The sequence below is a fragment of the Carettochelys insculpta genome, chromosome 27 (assembly GCF_033958435.1).
Source record: "Carettochelys insculpta isolate YL-2023 chromosome 27, ASM3395843v1, whole genome shotgun sequence".
NCBI lineage: Eukaryota > Metazoa > Chordata > Testudines > Carettochelyidae > Carettochelys > Carettochelys insculpta.
Window position 1 is genome coordinate 7,646,582 of NC_134163.1, and position 22,831 is coordinate 7,669,412.

Consider the following 22,831-nt stretch of genomic DNA (forward strand, 5'->3'; position numbering starts at 1 on the left):
AAGTAGCCTATTTCGATGTTCTTATTTCGAAATAGGCTACTTTGATGTAGTGTCCTAGTGTAGATGTAGCCCATTTGAGCACCAATCCGGATCAGCAGAAGCCCATCTCTACCCCACCCCCATCTACCTCCCCTGATCAGAGAAGTTAGGAGGAGCAACTAGTTGGTAACATCTACAAGACAGTATGCTTGAGGGTGGGAATGAGTGCATGAGTGTAATAGGATAAAGCAGTAACTGATATACGTATTACTAATAAACATGGTGTTTTGCATTATCCCCCTGAAAAAGATCCTGCATCATTCTTTTAAGTATAACACTCTAGGGGCTGTGATGTGAGAGTGAGGAACAACATCAGGGCTCACTGCCTCCAGATCTTTCTCTGCCTCGACTGCATAAAGAGAGGACATGAGAGCACCAACTTCCGATGCTTCACAGCACAGTATAGGTGGGGAACATGACCTGGATGCAGGATGCCCTGGTGTGTGTGTGGGGGGGAAGCACCAAGCCTAGGATCCAGCTGTGTCTCCAAAAGACCAGGCCAACCCTCCAAACTGGACCGAACCCACGTCCCTCTCCCACATCCCTCTCCAGACTATGGGCACTGGTGGTGGAGATAGGGGAGGGGGAACTTGGAGAGGTCCAGTCCCTCCCATGGGTAGTGGTGAGGGAGGGATGTGGCATGGGAGTCCGGGGGATTGTTTCTCCCATGGGTGATGCTGAGGAGGGAGGGGGCAGGGAGAACCTGAGGGTCTCCCCCAGGGGTACTACTGAAGGGGGAGGCATGGGGTGCCCTCCCTGGGTTCTCTCCCTGGCTTGCAGGGGAGCAGCAGAATGAAGCAATATCCTGGCCACCCATCTCTACTTTCACGGCTCCCCACAGCATGAAGGCACTGCTTGGTGCTCTGCTCTCTACCTGGGAGAAAGGAAATGGTGGGGGGGGCAGAATAGGGCACCCTGCTGATGAGGGGTGAGCCCCCTTCCAGTCAAGACCCCCCAAACTGCTCTTCTTGGCCCCAGTGGGGAATTGAGGATATTCTGAGCTGCAAAAGGCAGGGTATCCTGCCCCCTAGTATGCTGCAACCCCTTTCTTGGCCAACAGGGACATCCCCCCAGGGAGTTACTGAGGGGGGAGGTATGCAACTTTAGGGAGAATTGGGTTTCCAGTTACTCTGTGGGCCCCGACTTTTATTGTGAGCAGAGGAGGGATTGGGAAGAAAATCCGTAATGGGGCAATGGGTCTCAGGGATGGGGCTCAGAATGGTGCCTGTCCCTGGGATGTTGGGAGGCATCTACTGCCCTAGGAGTCCCATTGCCCCATGTTCTGGGGCCCTAGCAGCCTTTGGGGGGTCTAGGAGAGGAAGCCAGCAGAGGGGCAGGGGCTGGCTACTCCTCAGTTTCACTAGATGCAATGTAGTCTTTCAATGCCAGTTATTTCATATGAAACTGCTGCACTGCCTTGTATGGCATATGGAAAATAGGCACATTAACTGTGCTCACCACATTTAAATGAGGGATGGGGTTGAGCCTCGGCTTATGGAGCATAGCTTGTAAAGGTGCTTGGAACACTAGATCTACAGCAGCTCCTGGATTGTGGTTGCAGGCGTGTCCCAAGTAGGATTCTGCATCTCATCTTGTTCACTGACTGCAGCTGCGTCTTCTCAGAACTTGTTACAAGGCAATTATGGGTTGGGGAAACTAACTTCTGTACAAAGCAAATTTGCTGTGTACTTCTACTATTTGAATTTAAATGCTACATGGTGGGTTTCTTCGTAACTCCCAACCCCAGCCCTGCTGTTAAAATTAAGTACATTATGGTTGCTGCTACCAACCAATTCAGTTATATTCAGTGCTGGAACCAAATTATTTGTTCCACTTATCACTGAATCAAGAATTTTTTCTCTCCTTGCGCATTCCAGTACAAGCTGCTCCAACATTCAATCCAAGCTGGCGGCTGCCATTCCCCCAGCATGCGGGGGAGGGGGAGTGACGGTGCATAGTCACTTCCTGCACTACGAGGCAGAGCCTGTGGTCCAGGTCCTGGCCCTGCATTGCCAGGACCCTGTCCGCAAGGTATGGGGCTTCTCACCCCTGCAGCTAAGGTTATTCTCTCACTGCAGCTGAAAACCTGTGCCGTGGGTGACCATCCGGCCTGTTTTTACTGGGTGAGTCCCTTATTGAAGCTGCTTCACACACTGCGGGACTATTTTAAGAAATGGGCAAATTGTCCCCTATTTTGCAGGGCTCCCGTTCTCCAGCTGCAGGTCAGCTGCCCAGCTCCCTGGCACCTCAGGATGGCAGCTCCTGCTGCAGGGGAGCTCCTCCACAGGGAAGCTGCCCCCATTCCCCACCACCCCATAGTGGTACTCCCCGCTGCTGGGGAGCTCCACCCTGGTACGACTGCCTCATTCCCTGGCATCCCATGCCTAAGGGAGGCAGCTCCCGCTGTGAGGAAACTTCTCCTCAAGGAAGCTCCCCTGTTCCCCAGTGCAGCAGCCCCTACTGCCAGGGACCCTGCCATGGGGCAGCTGCCACATTCCCAGATGCCCCCTGCATAGGGTGATCATCTGTTGTCCCCTTTTCTCTGGGACAGTATTTTAGGCAGGCGTCCTGACTTTTTTTAACACAGGGGCTAATTGTCCCATATATTTACTCCCCCACCGCCTGGAGCTGCCCTGCTCCCAAGTCAACACAGCCACGGCTGCAGGTAAAATCAATCAGGGGCTGGCCAGACAGCATGTGCAGCACAGACTGACCAGCCAGGTGTGCAGGTAGCAGTAGGAGAGGGAGATGGGGCCCCTGCTTTACAGATAACGCAGGTTATGTTGGGCAGGGAGGGGGGTATTGTGTGTCCCCCCTCCTCCAAGATTTTAAGGGGGACTGCAGGAGGAAGGACCCCAGCAGGGACGTAGCTGCATCTCCCGTAGTGCAGGGCAACTAATCCCTCTCCAGCTGGCAGCTAAAGTGGAGTTGTGAATATCTGAAAATGGGCCACATCCTCCCTGACTGAACTGACTTTGTCAACTCGGGCCCTCCCCTTGACTGGGACTCCCACCTCTTCATGCGCCCATATATTTAAACCCTCCTCTGGAGCCCCCCACTCGCGTGTCTAATGAAGCAGGTCTTTACCCACGAAAGCTCATGCTCCACCTTGATCATTTTTTTCTGATTTGTCCTCCTTGATTACTGTCTTTGGTTCTCTGTGCCTTAAATATTGAGTCTGTTCTGGTTCAGCTATGGTCTGAAGCACTGGGTCTGTCCCACGCATCCCCTAATAAATTATTTTGCTTGTCTTTACAGTGCTACTGGCCTGCTTTTTGTTCCAAAATACCTGTTAAGTCTATAAGGTGCACAGGACTTCTGGCTGTTTTTGCAGACACAGACTGAGCGACCCCCTCTGACACTTGTGCCTTGTGGGCACCCTACCCGCGCCTGGCCTGCCCACTGAGGGGCTCTCTAGTTGTGAGCACCCCACCCAGGCCCGGGCTGGAGTCTGGGCTCTTGGCTGCTGGAGGCGCTCAGGCTACAGCCCAAGCTGGAATCCTCCCGAGCGCTACCCCGAGGCGGCGCTGTTGCAGCGGGCAGCTCACCTCGGGGCCGGGCCTTGCAGGGATGCATTTGCCCTTCCACCCCCAGCTGGAGGGCCTGATCCTGAGCGGGGGAGCGGCAGATGCAGGACAAAGCAACGCTCATCATGGCGGTACATGCCGAGGGTGGCAAAGGAACGCGGGGCAGCGGGAATGCTACATTCCGCCCCCCGCCGCCAGGCATCGCCCGGGCAAGGGCCACTGCAACCCGGGCTCGGCCAATGGCAGCGCGGGGCGGGAACCTGGCGCGAGCACTCTGCTTCCCCGGGGCCGCGGGGGGCCGCGCCGCTCAGTAAGTACCGCGGACCGGGGCGCCGGGCGGTGGCGGGAACCGGCTGGCTGCGCGCCACGTGGAGAGCCGCCGGCCCCGGCCCGGGAGCGCGGAACTGCGCCGCGGGGCCCGGCCGGGGCCAGCCCTGGTCTGGCTGCCGCCGGGTCGGGACTGAGTCTCCTGATCCCCAGGGCTGCCGCTGAGGTGCCGGGCATGGTGCGCTGCCCTGGGCGGGCCGGAGCCCCGCTAGGAGGGCGCTGGGGTCGGGGTGGGGCGGGCCAGTGTGAATAAGAGATGGCCCGTACCGCGCCCGGCCGGGGGGCGCACGTGTGCGGGGGCCGCCTGAGGGTGCGTCTGGCTGTGCGGAACCATGAAAGCTGCTTGGGATTGGAAGCAGGGCCGGGGCCCTGCAGGAAGGAAGGTCAGCTCAGCTCAGCGGTTTGAGCGGTCTCCCTGCTAAACCCAGGGCTGGGAGCTCAACCCTTGAGGGGATCATTTAAGGGTCTGGGGCAAATATATTTAAAAAGAAAAAGGCAGGGATGGTGCCTGGTCCTGTCCAGAGGACAGAGGACTGGACACAATGATCTTGGACTATCCCTTCCTGCTCTCAGAGAGGGGTGTAAGTGTGTATCTCCAACTCCAGATGAATCAGGGCTCTTCTGCGTATGCCAGAAAGGCCCATGGTGATCACCACCTTGTCTCACCTCCTGTATAACACAGGCCAGAGAACTGCTCCAGAACAATTCATCAGAAAAGGCCCTCTATGGAGAGTCCACCATGACCCTTGGTAAATTAGCCTGTTACAAATGTTTGCCTTATTTCCAGTCTGAATTTGTCCAGCTTCAGCTTCCAGCCAGTGGATTGTTAGATCAGTGATTTTTTTTTCCAGCTTTTTTTCATGCGCAGGGCCAGACTCAAAGGGAATTACTGACGTGATCCCTGAGGAATGGTGGACTGTATCTGCTACTAACTGGTCGGGTGTCTCAGGACAAGCTAAGGTTGCAATGTGTTGATGTTTGACATGTAACAGCTCAGTTTAGTTTTTAAATTGAATTGTAATCCAATAATCAGAGGATGTGGGAGGATGAGTAGGGAAAGGGGGCATTTGCCCCCAGGCCAAGCATTTCAAAGGGGCCCAGTTTCAGCCCATGCCACTGCAACTTTGGCAGTGGTAGCCAGAGCTCTGGGCTCCTTTTAAAGGCTGCCACAGGGCTGCTCCAGCTGTGTGCTGCTTGTCCCACCCATTCTGGAATATCAGAATATCTTTTAGAAAGACATTTCCAAACTTAAAGACTTCAAGTTACAGAGACTCCATCTCATCCTTAGGTAATTAGTTAAACTTTCGCATTTAATTTCTTTTCTGAATTTATCTACCTCCACCAAATCTTGTTTTGCCTTTGCAAGATTATAGAACTTTCTGCTACCAACAATCTTCTCCAGATAGGCACTTGTGACTATCGCACTCTCTGTTCTTTTCTTTCACAAACTGAATAGACTGAGCTTCTCTGTAAGGCATTTTCCCTCTGTTCTTGACTAGTTGTAGCTCTCCTCTGAATCTTCACTATTTTTCATTGTCCTTTTTAGTTAGCAGACACCACATCTGGACAGAGAATTCAGTTAGAGTGTCAAATTGATTGTTGCAAACCTTGGTCCAGCGTCAAGAATCACATGAAGTTTCCTTCATCCTCTTGCATTCTGGTTCCTGTATTTATTGTAGATTTTCAACGGTGGTAGGCATGGAACATCTCAGTGTTTGTAGTAGTAGTAGGCATCCTTCAGTTTACGTAGACTATGGATCGCGCCCTTCGTAGTTCCATTTGGAATCATCATTTGCAGCGTCGACTGTGACTGAAGGCCCACACGAGAGTGACAGTCCTTGCTGCATCTATTGCATGTGTAATGGGTGTCTGGCAGGTCCTTACTGTGCTTTCTGTGGGCTCACTTCTCCTCTACTAGCTGTCTGATCCTCATCTCACCCTTCTGAAGGCCCTTGTGTAGTTCCTGCCTCCATCTGCTGTGATCGTCTGCCAGCTCCTCCCAGCTGACCGGCTCGATATCTACCTCCCTGAGGTCCCTCTTGCAAACATCTTTGTAGCACAACTGGGGGCATCTGGGAGGTCTTTTGCCAGAGGCTAGCTCACCATACAGGATGTCTTTTGGGATCCTTGCATCATTCATCCTGTAGACATGGCCAAGCCAGCGGAGCCGCCGCTGCCTGAGGAGGGTGTGCGTGGATGGGATTCCAGCTTGCTCAAGGACAGCTGTGTTGGACACTGTCCTTCCACGATATTCCAAGGATGCGCCTGAGGCAGCGCAAGTGGAAGACGTTCAGCCTCTTTTCCTGGCGGGCGTACAGGGTCCAAGACTCACTGCCGTAAAGGAGGGTGCTGAGGATGCAGGCTCTGTAGACTTGCATTTTGGTGTGGGTGTACAACTTGATGTTATTCCACACTCTCTCTGAGTCTGGACAGAGTTGTGACTGCTTTTCCGATCCTCCTATTTAGCTCGGTGTCCAATGACAGGGTGTCAGTGATGGTGGACCCGAGGTAAACGAACTCGTGGACAACCTCTAACGTATAGTTGTCAATGCTGATTGATGGAGGTTCAGCAACATCGTGACCAAGTATGTTTGTCTTCTTTAGGCTGATGGAAAGCCCGAAGTCCTTGCATGCTTTGGAGAACTGATCCAGCAGTTTCTGAAACTGGTCTTCTGTGTGTGACATTAGAGCAGTGTCATCTGCGAACAGCATATCTCTGATGAGGACTTCCCGCACCTTAGATTTAGCTTTCAGCCTTGCAAGATTAAACAGTTCCCATCAGATCTTGTGTGCAAAAAGATGCCCTCTGTTGAAGATCCAAAGGCATGCTTCAGGAGGAGTGCGAAGAAGATCCCAAACAATGTCGGAGCAAGGACGCATCCTTGTTTGATGCCACTCCCGATGCTGAAAAAATCCGATAATGTGCCGTCATATTGGATGGTTCCTCTCATGTCTTCGTGGAAAGACTGGATCATCTTGAGTAACTGAGGAGGACAGCCTATCTTCTGGAGCAGTTTAAACAGTCCATTCCTGCCGGTCAGGTCAATGAAGGCAATATAGAGTGGCTTCCTCTGATCCCTGCATTTCTCCTGTAGCTGCCTCAGAGAGAAGACCATGTCAACGGTAGATCTCTCTGCGCGGAATCCGCACTGTGATTCGGAATACACCCTCTCAGCAATCTTCTGGAGTCTGCCAAGGATGACGCGAGCGAACAGTTTGCCAGTGATGCTTAGGAGGGAGATTCCACGGTAATTGTTGCAGTCGCTTCTGTCTCCTTTGTTCTTATACAAGGTTACGATGTTAGCATTGTGCATATCTTGTGGAACGTCTCCCTCTCTCCAGCAGAGGCACAGTAGCTCATGTAGAGGTTCCAGGAGGGTGTCCATGGCACACTTGATTACCTCTGGTGGTATACCATCCTGGCCTGGGGCCTTTCCTACTGCAGTGTTGTCCATGGCTTTCTTCAGTTTGTCCAGAGTTGGTTCCTGATCCAGTTCGTCCATTACTGGTAGGAGCTCGACGGCATCGAGGGCTGAATCAACCACAATGTTCTCGTGTGAGTACAGCTCGGAGTAGTGCTCGACCCAGCGCTCCATCTGTTTGGCTTTGTCAGCGATGGCTTCACCAGATTTGGATTTCAGAGGTGCCATCTTGTTCTGGGTGGGTCCTAATGCCTTCTTGATGCCCTTGTACATTCCCCTGAGATTACCAGAGTCAGCACTGGTCTGGATGCTGCTATATAGCTTGAGCCAGTAGTTGTTGGCACAGTGCCTGGCTGTCTGCTGTACTGTTTTTTTTCTCTGCTCTGAGTGCTTGCAGGGTACTCTGGCTCGGTGAGCGTTCATGCTCCAGGAGTGCAGCATGCTTCTTTTCGATGGCTGGAATCATCTCATCGGAGTTAGCTTCGAATCAGTCACTTGTGTTTCTAGCTCTTCTTCCAAACACCAACAAGGCCATGTTGTAAATTGTATCCCTCAGATGCTGCATTTGGATGTCACATTGGCATGCCCAGGGCTGCTGCACAGATTCTCCTTGAGGGTCACTCTGAACTTTTTGGCTCTCTGAGTTTGCTGTCTGTCTGGCATCAATGCGAGGCCTTCCAGTAGGTTTAGAGTGGTACAGTTTCTTGGGTCTCACGTTGAGTTTGGAGCAAACTAACGAGTGATCTGTATCACAGTCAGCACTATGATAGCTGTGTGTCAGAAGGACATTTTTGAGGTTATCGCATCTAGCGATGACCATGTCTAGTTGATGCCAGTGTTTCGAGTGTGGGTGTCTCCATGACACTCTGTGCTGTGGCTTAGTTTGGAAAAATGTGTTTGTGATGCACAGATCGTGGCATGTGCAAAGTTCGAGAAGACGCTGTCCATTTTCATTCATTTCTCCCACACTGAAGTGGCCTAAGCAGGAAGGCCATGGGTCACGATCGGCTCCAACTCTCGTATTGAAGTCACCCAAAATGTACAGTTGTTTGTGAGCAGGTATTTGCTCTAGGGCTGCACGAAGCATGTCATATAACTGGTGCAAGTTTGAAGTATGACCTGAAGAAGTCTTTCTGATCTGCCCATGACTAATTCCACCATTTGTAGAAGGGTGTTTCTGATGGCAAAGCCAACACCATGCTCCCTGGGTTCATCTTGGGCTTTACCCTGCCAGAAAAAGGTGTAGTCCTTTTCCTTTAGAGATCCCGAATCTGCGAGTCGCATCTCTTGCAGAGCAGCAATGTCAACTTGGAGCCTCTTCAGTTCCTCAGCGATGACAGCGGTCTTTTGGGTGTCGCTGATGTCCTGAAGATCTTCAGTCAAACCGGTCAGCATGGTCCTCACATTCCAGCAAGCAAGCTTAAAACTTTGATGCCTTTTCTTGTTGATTTTCTTATTGGTTTGCCTGGTGCTCAAATTTCAGTCACTTGTCAGGTTTGGGAACCTTAAGCCTCATGCACCCAGTGACGCAGGTGAACTGTGGCGGGACAGTACCCTTCTGGCTGGGGGCTGCCCAGCTTGAGGCGGGTGGTGACTGTCCAGTGAGATGCGATGATCTCTCACTGTCAAAGGCAACCCCGGCACTCGTTCTCTACGCCAATCGAGCAAGAGCTTATAACCGGTATCTCTTACTTCCCGTGTTGGTTCAACGCTGTTAAGCGATGCTGGAGTACCTCTCCAGGCACGAGCCTGGGCAATTTTTTGGGACCCTGGGCTGCCCAGACGCCAGTGTCGCCCTCTCGGCTTTACTGATATAGTCCAAAGGAGAGGACAACCTCTACGCCTGGTACCAGCTCAGCTGCAGGAGTTGCCGGGTCAATGCCAGAAGTTGGCACAGAACCGCCTTAGGACTCCCCTCTGGATTTTCTGTTATGGTTTACTCCCTTAGCCTTGCTCCTTCCCAGGATAACCCACAAGGCAGTGGGGCAAGGAGAATATGGGTAATGATCGCACTACCTCTTGCACCTCCCTGGCGCCACGTGTCCCCATAGCTCCCCGTGGCCTGATGGCCTCCTCCCCTCCCCAGGACCCTCCTCCCCACCCCTCTGCCTCCCATCAGCTACCATCACCCCTAGATCCCCCATCCACTCCCATGTCCCCCCACCTCACCACACTGCCCCCCCCACCCCATCAGCTCTCATCATCCCCAGGTCCCCCGTCCCCTGGCCTCTCTGCACCTGGCCATGTGCTCCTGCAGCCCCACGTGCTCCAGGAAGGTGCCGATCTCGTGGCCCAGCAGCGCCCTGGGTACCCGCCAAAGCTACCAACTCTTCTTCTGGCTGCAGCTGCCCACGGAGCCCCACGAAGCTGCTGTGGGATGCGTGTGCAGGGATTGCAGGACTGGGCCTGAAAGCCCAGGCAATCTGAGCCGGGCGTGCCACCACCAGCCTCTGTGGGCACCGCCATACACACAGCCAAACCACATGCCCACCACCGACACCCCTCAGTCTCGCCTCCCACACTCCCCCAAACCCACCTGTGTCCTGCTGCCCATGCTGCACCCTGGGGGCAGAGCGTCCCTCAGCTCCAGCCAGCAGTTGGGAACGCCGCCACCGTCCCCATCTTGCCACCCCTTACCCCTGTAGAAGTAACTAGCTCCCTCTAAACTCCCCTCTCAAAACTCTCTGCTGTTAGCAACCACCCTGTTTGCAGGCTCCCTGGTTGCTTGACAGCAGGGTTTAAAAAGCCCTGGGCTTCCTGAGAGCCCCTCCCTCTGCCTACTGCTCAGCCAATCGGCACGCAGAGTTTAGATTTCAAACCTAATCAAGGCTAACAGCTTCCAACTGACAGCCTGAGTGCACAGCCTTTCAAACAAACAGACCTCTCAGCATTCCAAACAAACAGACAAGCCCAGGCCCAGATACCCACACACTCCAGACAGCCACTTACCCGAAAGTGCTGTAGTTTGCCCCCTCCTTCCCCAGGAGAGCCCCTCTCAAAACTCCCTCCTGTTAGCAACCACCCTGTTCGCGAGCTCCCAGTGTTTGTATTGAGACATGTATTGTGCATTGTGGTTAACATTTCCAACTTCATGCTCTGTGATTTTGACACAGTGTTCTTTCTGCAGAGTCCCATTATGGGGATCCGTTTCATCTTGGTAATCTCAACACATTTTTACCTCAGGTGGGAAGTCGCCGGCCTTTTTTCATTTGAATTATGCACTTAGGCTACGTCTACACGTGACGCCTACATCGAAATAGCTTATTTCGATGTAGCAACATTGAAATAGGCTATTTCGATGAATAACGTCTACACGTCCTCCAGGGCTGGCAATGTCGATGTTCAACTTCGACGTTGCGCGGCACCACATCGACATAGGCGCTGCGAGGGAACGTCTACACGCCAAAGTAGCACACATCAAAATAAGGGTGCCAGGCACAGCTGCAGACAGGGTCACAGGGCGGACTCAACAGCAAGCCGCTCCCTTAAAGGGCCCCTCCCAGACACAGTTGCACTATACAACACAAGATACACAGAGCTTACAACTGGTTGCAGACCCTGTGCCTGCAGCATGGATCCCCAGCTGCCGCAGCAGCAGCCAGAAGCCCTGGGCTAAGGGCTGCTGCCCACAGTGACCATAGAGCCCCGCAGGGGCTGGAGAGAGAGCATCTCTCAACCCCCCAGCTGATGGCCGCCATGGAGGACCTGGCAATTTCGACGTTGCGGGACGTGGATCGTCTACACGGTCCCTACTTCGACGTTGAACGTCGAAGTAGGGCGCTATTCCGATCCCCTCATGAGGTTAGCGACTTCGACGTCTCGCCGCCTAACGTCGAAGTTAACTTCGAAATAGCGCCCGACGTGTGTAGCCGCGACGGGCGCTATTTCGAAGTTAGTGCCACTACTTCGAAGTAGCGTGCACGTGTAGACACAGCTTTAGACTACTGTAAGGTTGAGTTAGTTTGTGTTTCTTGTTTGAATTTGTGAACATTTACTTCAGAGGGTACTATTTGAGCCACACTTACTTTAGACGCGTGCTTCTCCAGTGCCTTTTTAATTGCCCACAGGCAGACTTAAGCCTTGGACCTATGGAGCTTAGTGCAGGTACCTCTACAGCTTGTGCTAAAGGCCAGCTGACTCTCAGCTCAGCTGTAGAGAACACTTGTTTTTTTCTCTGTGACTTGGTCTAGGTACCACTACATGGGACAGTGAACCACACATAGGTATGTGGGTTACACCTTCATTTCACTGGTTGTAGGGTCTCTGGCATAAAAGGCTCCATGCTATGGCTCTGTTTTGCACAGTGGTTTATGGTCCGTTTGTGCCTGGGCCATTTTTCTTCTTGCCAACCATGTCCTGCAGCACACAGCAAAAGCCAAATGACAAATCTCTTTTAGTAAATTGGGCAGAGTCCTTATATATTTGTATCTAAATCACTTGTATAACACTTCTATTCTCTGCATCACTCTGCAAGCCTTATGTAATTTCTCTCTAGCTATAGGAATGTAAGTTACTGTTAGTTTGCTGCCTAGGATAGGCTCTGTCTTTCCCTTATGCACTGTCAACAATTTGATGTTGTTGTTCCATGCCAGCCACCTTAGCAATCCTTTCTGCTACTCTTCTGCAGAACTTTTCCCATTGCCTGCCCTCGCTATCACATCTCCTTATCCAAAAGCCGGTTAAATGTGGCTGGATTTCACCATCAAGCACTGACTGTGCCCGTCTGTATCCATGGGTAATGATCTGGTTTTTCATGTTGTGGTCCTGTCAGGTTCTAAGTTGTAATCACTAAGATCTGGCAGCTCACCAGAAAAATACGTGCTGGCCTTGCTACACTGCCCAAATTGAAGACCAGCATCTCCCACAAGAAGAGGGAGGCTGCCAAAGCCTGCCTGTGGGTTGATGGTTCCCAGACCAAGGCCAGCAGACAATTGCAGGCTCAAAAAAGGAACAAACGAGCAGTCTTGGATTCAGTGATTTTTATGGGCTTGTTGGTTTTTTCAGCTTTACAAATAATTTTTTTTATGTGAAAAAAGTTTACTTTCCGGCCTTTTCATTCCTGATCATTTGTCCCCTACTTCCTGGACATGTCTGCGTTAAGTCAGATCTCCCTAGCTTTGCCTCTGTAACTGATTTTGGCTTATCCTCTCACCACAATAGGAGAATGAGAAAATCCTGTGATGTTGCCCCCCATGGTCATGTTGTTGCTGTGATGGAAGTTCTTTAGTTGTTCTCTTTCCCACCGAGGCACTGAGGGATAGCTGCTTGGGTTTGCCCAGGTGACACGGACACATTCAGGCAATGTAGTAGCCTAAATATGGCTTTGTGGTTCACACGTGGCTGGGCAGTGAAGAACGTTGCTAGGTTGACATAACTCCATTGTGTGCGTTGTTACTGGTGAGATGAGTGTATGATGAGCTGGCAGTCCTGCTAGTTTAGGTCTGACCTGAGGACATAGCTAAACCCAGAACATTTGACCTAATAAAACCTCCACATGGATGTGATGGAGCCTGGGTCTTTCCTGGCAGATGTGGGGCTTCAGGGGCAGTTTCCATAGCAGTAGGTTTCCCTGCTCAGCCCCTCTTATGGAAGATGCCAAAGCTGCCTTCTGATCCATTGTACCTTAAACTCCTAGACAGGCTCTGCTGGAGTAGAGGGGAGTATGGTGAGCCCAGGCTTGCCCACAAGGCCCTGTGTAGTCACGTCGCCTTAGAGCAACTCTGAATGGCAATGGGCTATGTGCTGTCAAGAGGAGCAGCTCACACTGGCTCCTAGCTCATTAGAGAAAGTGAGCCAGAGGGGAGGTCTGTTCCTAGCACTAGCGCTATCAGGCCACCTCCGCTGTGAGTTCTCTGATCTACTTTCAGGGATTGCTCCTGACCTAGAAGAAGTTAGAAGTGGCCCCTAAGGAATCTCACAGCTCAGGCCCTGGAGCTCATGGAGCCTAGTAAGCAGCGACGTTAGGGAGCCAGGGGTGTGTCAGCCTCAGAATCAGCCCAGCCAGCTGGAAAATTCCACTCTTCTTCTTAGAGCACATTTGCTCTGGGCTAGATGCATTTGGGAAAGGGGCCTTGAAAGCATCCCTTGCTGCTGCCCCACATTGTGCCACCTCTGTAAATTGTGTCCCATTTGTCCACTGACCCTGCCTCCCACCAGGCAGTGGGTTGCCTGTCTCCCGATGGCTTAGGCTGACACAGAGGAAAGAGTGAGCACTGTTAAAAGTGCTAGCTTCCCCTTAACCCTCTAGTGACTCAGCCCTGGTCAGGGTGTGCAGGCCCCATAGCCCACGCAGTCACTGTCTTCTCTGTTGAGGAGGTGTTTGTGAAGTGACACCTGGCGCACTAGAGCTGGACTGAGACCCATTAACACATTTTGAATTGGTCAACCAAGAGCTTCCAGATGGGAGCAGTGCTCCCAAACCTGGGCTGGAGCTGGATTTTTGGGTCTTCATTCCAGACCAATGAGTTCTCACGCCTCATCTCCAAGATCAGAGCAGCCAAGTGACAGTGGAGAAGAGGTTAATGTGGAAGCAGTCACCACAGCCAGGAGAGGGGCAGCAGTGTGTGCTGGAGCAGCCCAGGCCCAATGTGGGGAAGGCTGACCAAAGTATATGAAGAGTTAAAGCCTCCCCAGCTTGTTCCATCTCTGCCCAACGCTCAGATGGTTATGGGGTGAGTCCTGGGTGTGCAGGGTAAACCTGCTGCAATGGGTAAACACAAGGATGATGCCAACATCCTGAATTCCAGGTTTCACACATGGAGATTCCCCCTATACTTAAGCTCAGGGCAGGGCTGGGTGTCAGACTGCTGATTCCTTATGTCTCATCTCCATCCCACTGACCCCTGTCAAAGTGGAGGAGCTAATGGAAGAGGATGCAGATGCCTGGCATGGAGTGTGGGTGACTCCTGGGGTTATATAAGGGAAGGAGAGCTCCCTGCAGGTCTGTGGTTTGGTGCCCGTGCCCCAGAAACCCAAGAGGCTGGTGAGCCTGTGAGTGTGGAAAACCTAGTCAAGATGGATGAAATGTCACTGGTGCCTCTTCCTTGTCTCTCTGAGTACACCCATCTTTCAGGTCTCTGGCCTCAAACACACACCTGCTTAGGCTGGGATCACATGGTTCTCTCTCAGTGCTACCCAGGAGTTCTTCAGTAGGGATGCTAAAAGTTTCACTGGTTAACCAGTAAGTCCACTGCCGACAGGGGTCTGCTCCAGCCCCACCAGGCCTGCTCCAAGCGAGGGGTGCCCCAGAACGGCCAGAGCAGCCCTCATCTGAGGGGTTGCCAACCTGCAAGTGTTACAGGCAAGGGCACTCCAGCCAGGCCGGAGCAGCCCTTGTCTGTGGCAGCACAGCTGGGTGGGAGTGGGCCCTGCGGCCTCCCCTCTATTTAATCTGCTAACTGGTTCATTAATTAAATGGGATTTTACATTGCTATTCTTCAGCAGACCTAATTCAGCCCCTGCAGTTGAGTCCTCTGGAGCAATGACAGTGATAGGCAGTGATAAGAGAGCTTCCTGAAAGCAAAATATTGTTTTATGTAGAACCAAAGTATTTAAGCGAAAACAGATCTTAGTACAGTGACCAGCCCATCCAAATACCTGTCTGTCCCTAGGGATTACCATTCTCTGGTTGCTGCGGAGGCTAGCAAGCTGCTTCAGACTGTCTTGTTTCTATCTCAATCAACATTGTTCTACAGGGACTCACACTCCACCCCAACGGTCCTTTTAACTGGTTAAATATACAATATACTGGTTATGGCAATATACAAAAACCCGTAGGAGAGCACTTCAATCTCCTGGGCCACACAGTAGCAGACTTAAAAGTAGCTATCCTACAGCAAAAATATTTCAAGACCAGACTCCAAAGAGAAATTGTTGAGCTACAATTCATCTGCAAATTCGACACCCTCAGCTCAGGATTAAACAAAGACTGTGAATGGCTGGCTAAATACAAAAGCAGCTTCCCCTCCCTTGGTGTTCACACCTCCAGATCAACTACTGGTAGCAAGCCTCATGCTTCCTGACTGAGCTAACCTTGTTATCCCCAGCCTTGCTCTGTCTTATTTATACCTGGCCCTGCAGATTTCCATGACCAGCATCTGATGAAGTGAGTCTGTGCTCACGAAAGCTCATGCTCAAAACTTTTCTGTTAGTCTATAAGGTGCCACAGGACCCTCTGTTGCTGTTACAGATCCAGACTAACACGGCTACCCCTCTGATATTTAACTGGTTAGTGTCCCTTTGACTTCTAGGCTCTCCAGCTGCACAACTAATGGCTGGAGCAGGAAGTACCATCTTAATGGCTAATAGCAAAGCCATTGTCTTGGAATGGCCCCCGTGTGTGTTGAGAGTTAGGCTTACTGATCTGTAATTTCCAGGGTCACATCTGAGGCCTTTGTTTAAAGAAAAATCAAGGTTACATTAGCTACCGTCCAGTTATCTGGTACAGAGGCTGATAAAATATGTTCTGTGCCATGCTTTGTAGTTCAGCAATTTCATATTTGAGTTTCTTGAGAGCACCAGGGTGAATAACATCTGTTCCTGGTGACTTACGACAGTAAACATGTCATTTTGTTCCAAAACTTCCATATTGGCACCTTAATGTGGGACAGATCAAGGTGAGCAAATCAGAGAGTGGGGGGAGCAGGGAGTCAAGAATTAAATTAAGCCAAGTTTGCAACCTATTTTTGGTTCTGTATGCGTTAAATATTGAGTCTGTTCTGGTCTGGCTATCGTCTGAAGAAGTGGGTCTGTCCCATCAAAGCTCACCTAATAAATCATTTTGTTAGTCTTTAAGGTGCTACTTGACCGCTTTTTTGTTTTGATAGTATATAGACTAGCACAGCTTCCTCTCTGTTACTAATTTAATTTTGTTTTTGCTGTGTTTGTTGCTGGTTTTCGGGTTTTTTGTTTTTGGTCTGCCAACAGTTTTTTCTTTTGAAAAAAATTCATGGGTATTTCACACAAAAATATTGTTGTTTGGTGTTCTGTGGTCTCAAAAAGTTTAAGAAACACTGCTCTGGTGGATGTTGTGCTCACTCTCTTTGCATTTGGTTTTCATTATTCCTATCCAATGTCTTCATTATAGCCACAAGATCCTGCTTGTTTTGTGAAGGTTGCCAGGTTTTCTGTGGGTGAAGATCCTCCTACAATTTAGGTGATAAAATATGTTAGATACTTCACCAGTGTTTTTATATTGCATAATGGCAGCACAGTTTTGATCTTTGTGTCTGTTAAAAGATTCTTCCGTGAGTTCATGTTTCTTGGTTTGGTCAGTTCTGCATAAGGAGACTCCACATCACATATCACACATGTTTTTAGACCTTTGCGTGGATGTCTTTTGGGAACCTCTGACTTGGTTGCTTTTGTTCCTTCAGGAATCACAACTGCATTCCAGTCAAATCTGAAGGCAACTGAGGAAAAAATACATAAATCTTAGGTCACAGTGCCTTACCCTGCACAACAACAACCTAAGAGCTGGTTTTAAATTGAAAAATAGTTATGGTAATGCCTGCAGAATTAAAATATTTTTCCATGTGAAGAGTGACCCCCTGGTTTTTTGTTGCCATGGCAACAGTGATGCAAATGAGACTTTAACTAAAATTTATTATTTTTATGAGAAAGTAATTATCTAAAATTGGATGAAAATATTAATCAAAGTATGGTTCATATCCATTTTTAACCCATTGCCTGCTTTCACATGTACCGTTTCCATGGAAAAAGGCCTAGCTGCACCTTTAAGCTACTGTGCAGAAAAGTCCACCACATATATTTGTAATGTTATGCATGGACCTTTCAAAAAAAGATGGTTTATCTGTCTCTTTTTCTCCTCCAGAACGTTTATCCCAGATCTATGAGAAACCTTGACACCTGCTTTTCCAAAACCAATATATTTCCCAGAAAAGTTTCAGACAAATCACCACTTTTGAACAACAAAAAAAAGTGCAGAAAAATTCCCAGCCAGGTCCACTGTTGAGGGCCTTCTCCAGGACTCCCAAGACCTTGAAATTGACATAGGGAGCCAGCCTAGAGAGGGGAACTCAGATCTTCATTGTTTGTGATCTCTTGTATTGCTTGGGAGATGCACTGTCCTGCACTTGTGGAGTTTCCCAAGGACAGGTGGTGGCAGTCCAAGCCCAGGGGTTTGCCTTAGCCCAGACAGGATGGGACAAAAACATCCTTCTGTTCACCATGGGAAGGCACCACCCAGCTGGCACCCAGTGAAATGCAGAGTGCACGCCTGCTATTATCACTGTCAACTTGGATTCAGTTTAAAGAAACCGGAGGCCTGTTCTGTAACTTTGTGGTGTCCTCATATAGATCTGGTACAAAACTCAGTAGTAACTGAGTCTGGCTATCACAGGGCACAGCTGGTGTGAGGAAAGCCATTGTAAGTGAAATTTGTCTGGTGTCAGTCATTCTCTGCAGATGAGAGACAGTGTGACTGGGGGAAGTAAAACAGGTTATGAAGGGCTAAACTCAGAGTTAAATTTAAACTGAGCGGTGGGCGGTGGCAATGAACTGTTGTCTTATGTCAGTTAAAGGTTAATTACTAAGAATAAATGTATCCAGTCAAGTAGCTGGTGTTAGGTACTGCTTAGTGTAGATGTCGCCTCTCCCCACCCCTGCTGAATCAGAACTGCTCCCCTATCAAAATGAAAAAGCAGTCAAGTAGCACTTTAAAGACTAACAAAATAATTTATTAGGTGAGCTTTTGTGGGACTGACCCACTTCTTCAGACCATAGCCATACCAGAACAAACTGAAGACTATGATCTGAAGACATGGGTCTGTCTCACGAAAGATCACCTAATAAATTATTTTGTTAGTCTTTAAAGTGCTACTTGACTGCTTTTTCGTTTTGATAGGGGAGCAGTTCTGACTCGGCAGGGGTGGGGAGAGGCGATATCTACACTAAGCAGTACCTAACACCAGCTACTTGACTGGATACATTTATTCTTGGTAATTAACCTTTAACTGACATAGGACAACAGTTCATTGCCACCGCATATTTTACGCATTCTATTTCCTGACACTTTACATGTGTGCTTGTACTTGTCTTCTTGACTTTCACTCCCAAACCTTCTCTCTCTCTGGCGGATGCTGGATTCTGAACTGTTTCATTTTTGTTTTTGAAAGCACTGGACAGCTGCTATTATACTTCGATAAAGCACTCTTTTATATATTCGCCATCTGTGAATAGCTTTCCTTGTTTCATGGTCTCTTGAGTGGTCATAGAATCAGATACAGGTATGCTACTTGGGCTAGGTCTACACTCACCTGGAAGATTGACCCAGTCAGGGTCGACCTTCCAGGGTTTGATTTCGCACATCTAGTAGGACCCTTGAAATTGACCTCCCAGCTGTTGCAGTTGCTTTTAGGTGTTCACTGTTTATCAGAAATAATCAGGAGGTTTTTTTTTTTTCCCACTTTGCAATTTTAATGTTGGGGACCACAAAGGAGTCCTTAAAGAGCTGCATGTGGCTCCGGAGGGGCAGGTGGCAGACACCTGCTGTAGATGATCTCCTGTAGCTTCTGAAACATCACTGTTGTACTGTGTGTGTACCCCAGCTGGGACCCATTGGGCCACACCACTGATAGCTGTCTTTGCTCCTTTTACTGCAATGGTAAAGATGACTTCCCAGACCTAGAGTGTGTGTCTGGTTTCCTTTCTCCTAAGCATCTGTTTTTAAATCAAAATGGTGTTGATTTGTTAAAGTTTGAAACTTCAGTTTGTTAAAGTTTGAGACCTGCAGCTCTAGGCCAGTCTCTCTATGGTAGGCAGTGGGTGATGGAGGGCACCTGAGCTCCTATAGGGCATTGCGAAGGTGCCAGGGAACAAGTCCAGCTTCTTCACCAAGCGAAAAGTTAAAAAACTTCAGAGATTAGGCGAAATACCTGAAACCAAAGAAGGGAGATGGGGAGCGGAGGGGGAAAGGAGAGGGCAGTTCTGGGTGAGTTCTCGGAGCCTGGAAATGTCTAGGGTTTTGGTTTAGATGTTGCACTGGGCCAGTAACATGGCACTGCTGTAAGACAGCTTTAAGAGTTACTCAGGTCCGAGGGCCTGGGCCTGCCCCCAGGGGTGCAGTGTCCAGCAGAATTGCTCTCACAGAGGTGTGCTGCAGCCTACTGCTGCTTGGTGCTTGGTTAGTGTGATGCTGGCAGCTCAAGAGCCAACCGCGGGTTATTTTCATTGTTTGAGACCAGGTGGCTGTTGGGAGAAATGAGTCTGGAGCAGGAAGGTAGGTACAGGGCACAAAGTGGAGAGGCAGAGAGGTGACAGGACAAGCCCTTCAGCACCTCCACCTTAAGAGTACATAGTGGTCGTCAGCTGAGACAGGCCCTCCACCTCCAAGGCTGGAGATGGAGCATGCTTGGCATTTAATGCATTTCGACAGGCTGCTGGTGTTTCTGCTGAGTATGAAACCGCTGCACAGAGCGGAGCTGCTGGGGGTTAAACAGCTGCTCCATCAGAGAGATTTGTCTGTGGGGTTTGTTGAGTATGTGCCCCAGCAGTGGCAATAGATGCATGGAGCTGGGAGCCGCTGTCTTTCCATCAGTGCTAGGCATGCAGGAATGGCTCCCTGGGGTCTGTGCTGGTTCTGCTGCTGGAGCAGCGTGGGCGATGCCAGTGCGATTCTCTTGGGCAGGTGAAGCAACTCTTAGGTCTTGGCTCCTTCCTCACAGAGGGCAGTGTTGGGTAATTGCTTGGGATTGCGGGCTAGATATGTATATCCCGGCTGAGAACCGTTGGGCTAGACCACTGATTGCAGCAGTGGTAACAGAAAAGAGGCATAAACTGCTATGCCGGGGTGGCCATCCTTTTCTCACTGGGGGTCACATGGCAATTTTTTACGTATTCTAGTGGCCGAACACAAAATAGTCCCAAACTGCTCCCCCCTCAAGGCTTAAACCCCTCCCAGCCCTAACCCCCCCGCCCCTCTCAGCCCCAAACTGCCCCACACCACTCCCCAGGCTTAAACCCCTCTCAGCCCCAACCCCCCCGCCCGTCTCAGCCCCAAACCGCCCCACACCACTCCCCAGGCTTAAACCCCTCTCAGCCTGAAACCCAGGATTAATTTACATTACACAGGAACTCTGCATGTGGCCACCCCCTGCTGCTCCTTCATTGGGCTGCCATCTCCTCCTCACTGTGGCTGCATGGCTGCCAAAGCCCTTCTGCTCCCTTCCCCCACATACAGAACAGCAGGGGCAGCTCCCTGCCCTGCCGTGCTGAAATAATGGGAGTCAATTTAATTGGTTTAATGGCCAGATCCCTCCTGCTACCTCTTAAACTAATTAAACTGAGTTCTATTTTGTCAGCCGAGCAGGGCATGGAGCCAGAGGAGGAGTCCGGCCGCAGCAGCGGGAGCTGCAAATGGCTCCTTAAAGAGCCACATGTGGCTCAGAGCCACCCAGCCGGCTTTCAAAATGGCACCGCTGCCAGCTCTGTGGACCAGATGAAAACGCTCTGCAGGCCAGATTCTGGCCTGTGGCCCATGTGTTGGCCACCCCTGTGCTATGCCAAAGGTGTTTCTGAGATGTCTTCTTGCCTCCCTTCCTTCTCAGGGTTTACATGGAGCTGTAGAGGGGAAGGTGGGTGGGGAGCTGAAAAGTGGTCTGCAACTGGACTGTTGCGGTTCAGCTCAGCTCTCTTCCTTTCCAGTGAGCACAGACTATGGTATCGGTAACTGGCAATAATTGGATGGGCCTGGCTGGATCTCAGGTTGGGTGAGGTGCAGCTGGTGCTTGCTGACCCGGGAGTGGTGGGAAGTTAGGCCTTGGACACACACGCCAAGCCAGGGTTTTATCTCCTCTCCTCCAGACAATTCATGTTGCTCACACAAGCTCACCTCCCACCCAGGCTTTGTAACTACTTAACTTGTGGGTGTTGGACCCCAAGCATTCGGCACAAGCCACCAGGACTACAGGAAAAGTCCACTAGCAGTCCCAAGTCACTAGTAGTTTTTGTTTTTTTTTTTTCAAGAAAATTTTCATTGGTGTTCTGTATTCAAAGTATTATTGTTTGGTGTTCCGTTGTATGAAAAAATGTAAGAAACACTGATTTCGAGTGTCCAGTTCTCATGGGAAAGGGAGCTCTGGGAATCTGTATTTAACAAAGAAGTGATGAAAGGCAGTGGGAGCTGTGCCCATTTCCCTAAAGGCAATATCGTCCTACAGCTAAAATGCATTAAGGGTATATTTCGTTTGCAGAAGAATGCATACGTGACACCTGGCTAGTGACATAGCTGATACACTGCTTTAGATCCCACATTTGGACAAGGGCAGAACATTCACATTTCCAGTTTCCTGGGCTTAGGTGTGCAGGTGGAACTGGCCTTTGGAGGTGCTGATTGCAGAGATCAGGTTGATGACAGAAGAAAATCTGGGGTCCTGATCTGGTAACTCTCCAGCTGTGGGATCCAAGCAGCTTTCTGAATGCAAGGCAGCCTGAAGAAATGGGGTGGGATGGAGCTGGGGCCTCCTGGGGATGCCTTGCATTGTTCTCCTAGTCTTTTCTCTGTCGCTAACTCTTTGCTGCAGCTTGTGTGTGTGTGGAGGCAGAGGAGCTCAGCCAAGCACTGTCAGTGTTAATTGCCGTGTGGAATCGACGAAGCACCTTAGTGGCGGGTGCCTTGAGTCTCTGGCTCCCCCACAATCCGTTCAGATCCTCGCAGTCTCCTCCTCCCTGCTGCCCCCACCCCCACTGCCTTGTAGCTTAGGAATAACACAGCCATCCTTTCTGCTTTCAGAGTCGGCTGCTGAGAGCTCTGTGCTGGCGCCGAACCTTCCCAACAACCTTTTGCCACCTTCCTTTGTGCGGGAGGAGCGAAGGAGGGAAGAACAAACGGACTCAGACTAACCCCCAGGAGCACCGGCGTAGGTGAGTTGGCTTGCCGCTGGAAGCTGTGGTTTTCCCAAGTGCTTGGGGGGAAGCTGCAGGAGCCAGGCGGACACAATGGGGATGTGTGAAGGCAATAAGGGAAGGGGAGGATTTTCCGAGGCATGTGTGCGAGGGAACTTTGCTCTCCGTGCGCTTCAGAACGGGAACTAACCAGGACGGTGGTGTCAGGGAAATCAGCCGGCCTTGGCTCCATGGAGGGGTTGTACTGAGGTGTGTTTTGTGGGGCTGGAGGCTGGTGTGAAGCAGATTCCACTGGAGGCATCAGTCTGAAAGGGAGATAATTTTCTTTATGGAAGCCTGTCTCCTGGGAACTGGACTCGGACCCTGGATCAAAGCAGGATGGTCTGGATTGGAACCTAGCTCTCCAATCCATACAATTCCAGGGGGTTGTTTCTGTTCCCAGCTCTGCTACTACCTTGTTGTGTGACCTTGGGCAGATCCCTTACCCTCGTCTCTGTTTGTGGGGGACCAGAGCTAGCCAGGCCATACGTGTTGGGACAGGCCTGGGTGAGGTGGCTGCACAGTCCTGGCTTACAGGCAAACAGAAGGGGTGATTGTGTCTGGTATGGAGAAGAAAAAGTAAATGGGGGAAAGGAGGTGTTTCCCAGATCTTCG

General features: G+C 50.6%; 1 protein-coding gene across 1 annotated transcript in view; it reads left to right on the forward strand.

Moving 5' to 3' along the window:
- Positions 1 to 3,918: 3,918 nt before the first annotated feature.
- Positions 3,919 to 22,831, forward strand: part of LOC142002177 (excitatory amino acid transporter 1-like) — a 59,935-nt gene continuing 41,022 nt past the window's right edge. The window contains exons 1-2 of the mRNA XM_074978065.1: positions 3,919 to 4,071; positions 22,065 to 22,195. The gene's annotated coding sequence lies outside the window, so the exon portion shown is untranslated. The remainder of the gene's footprint in view (positions 4,072 to 22,064; positions 22,196 to 22,831) is intronic.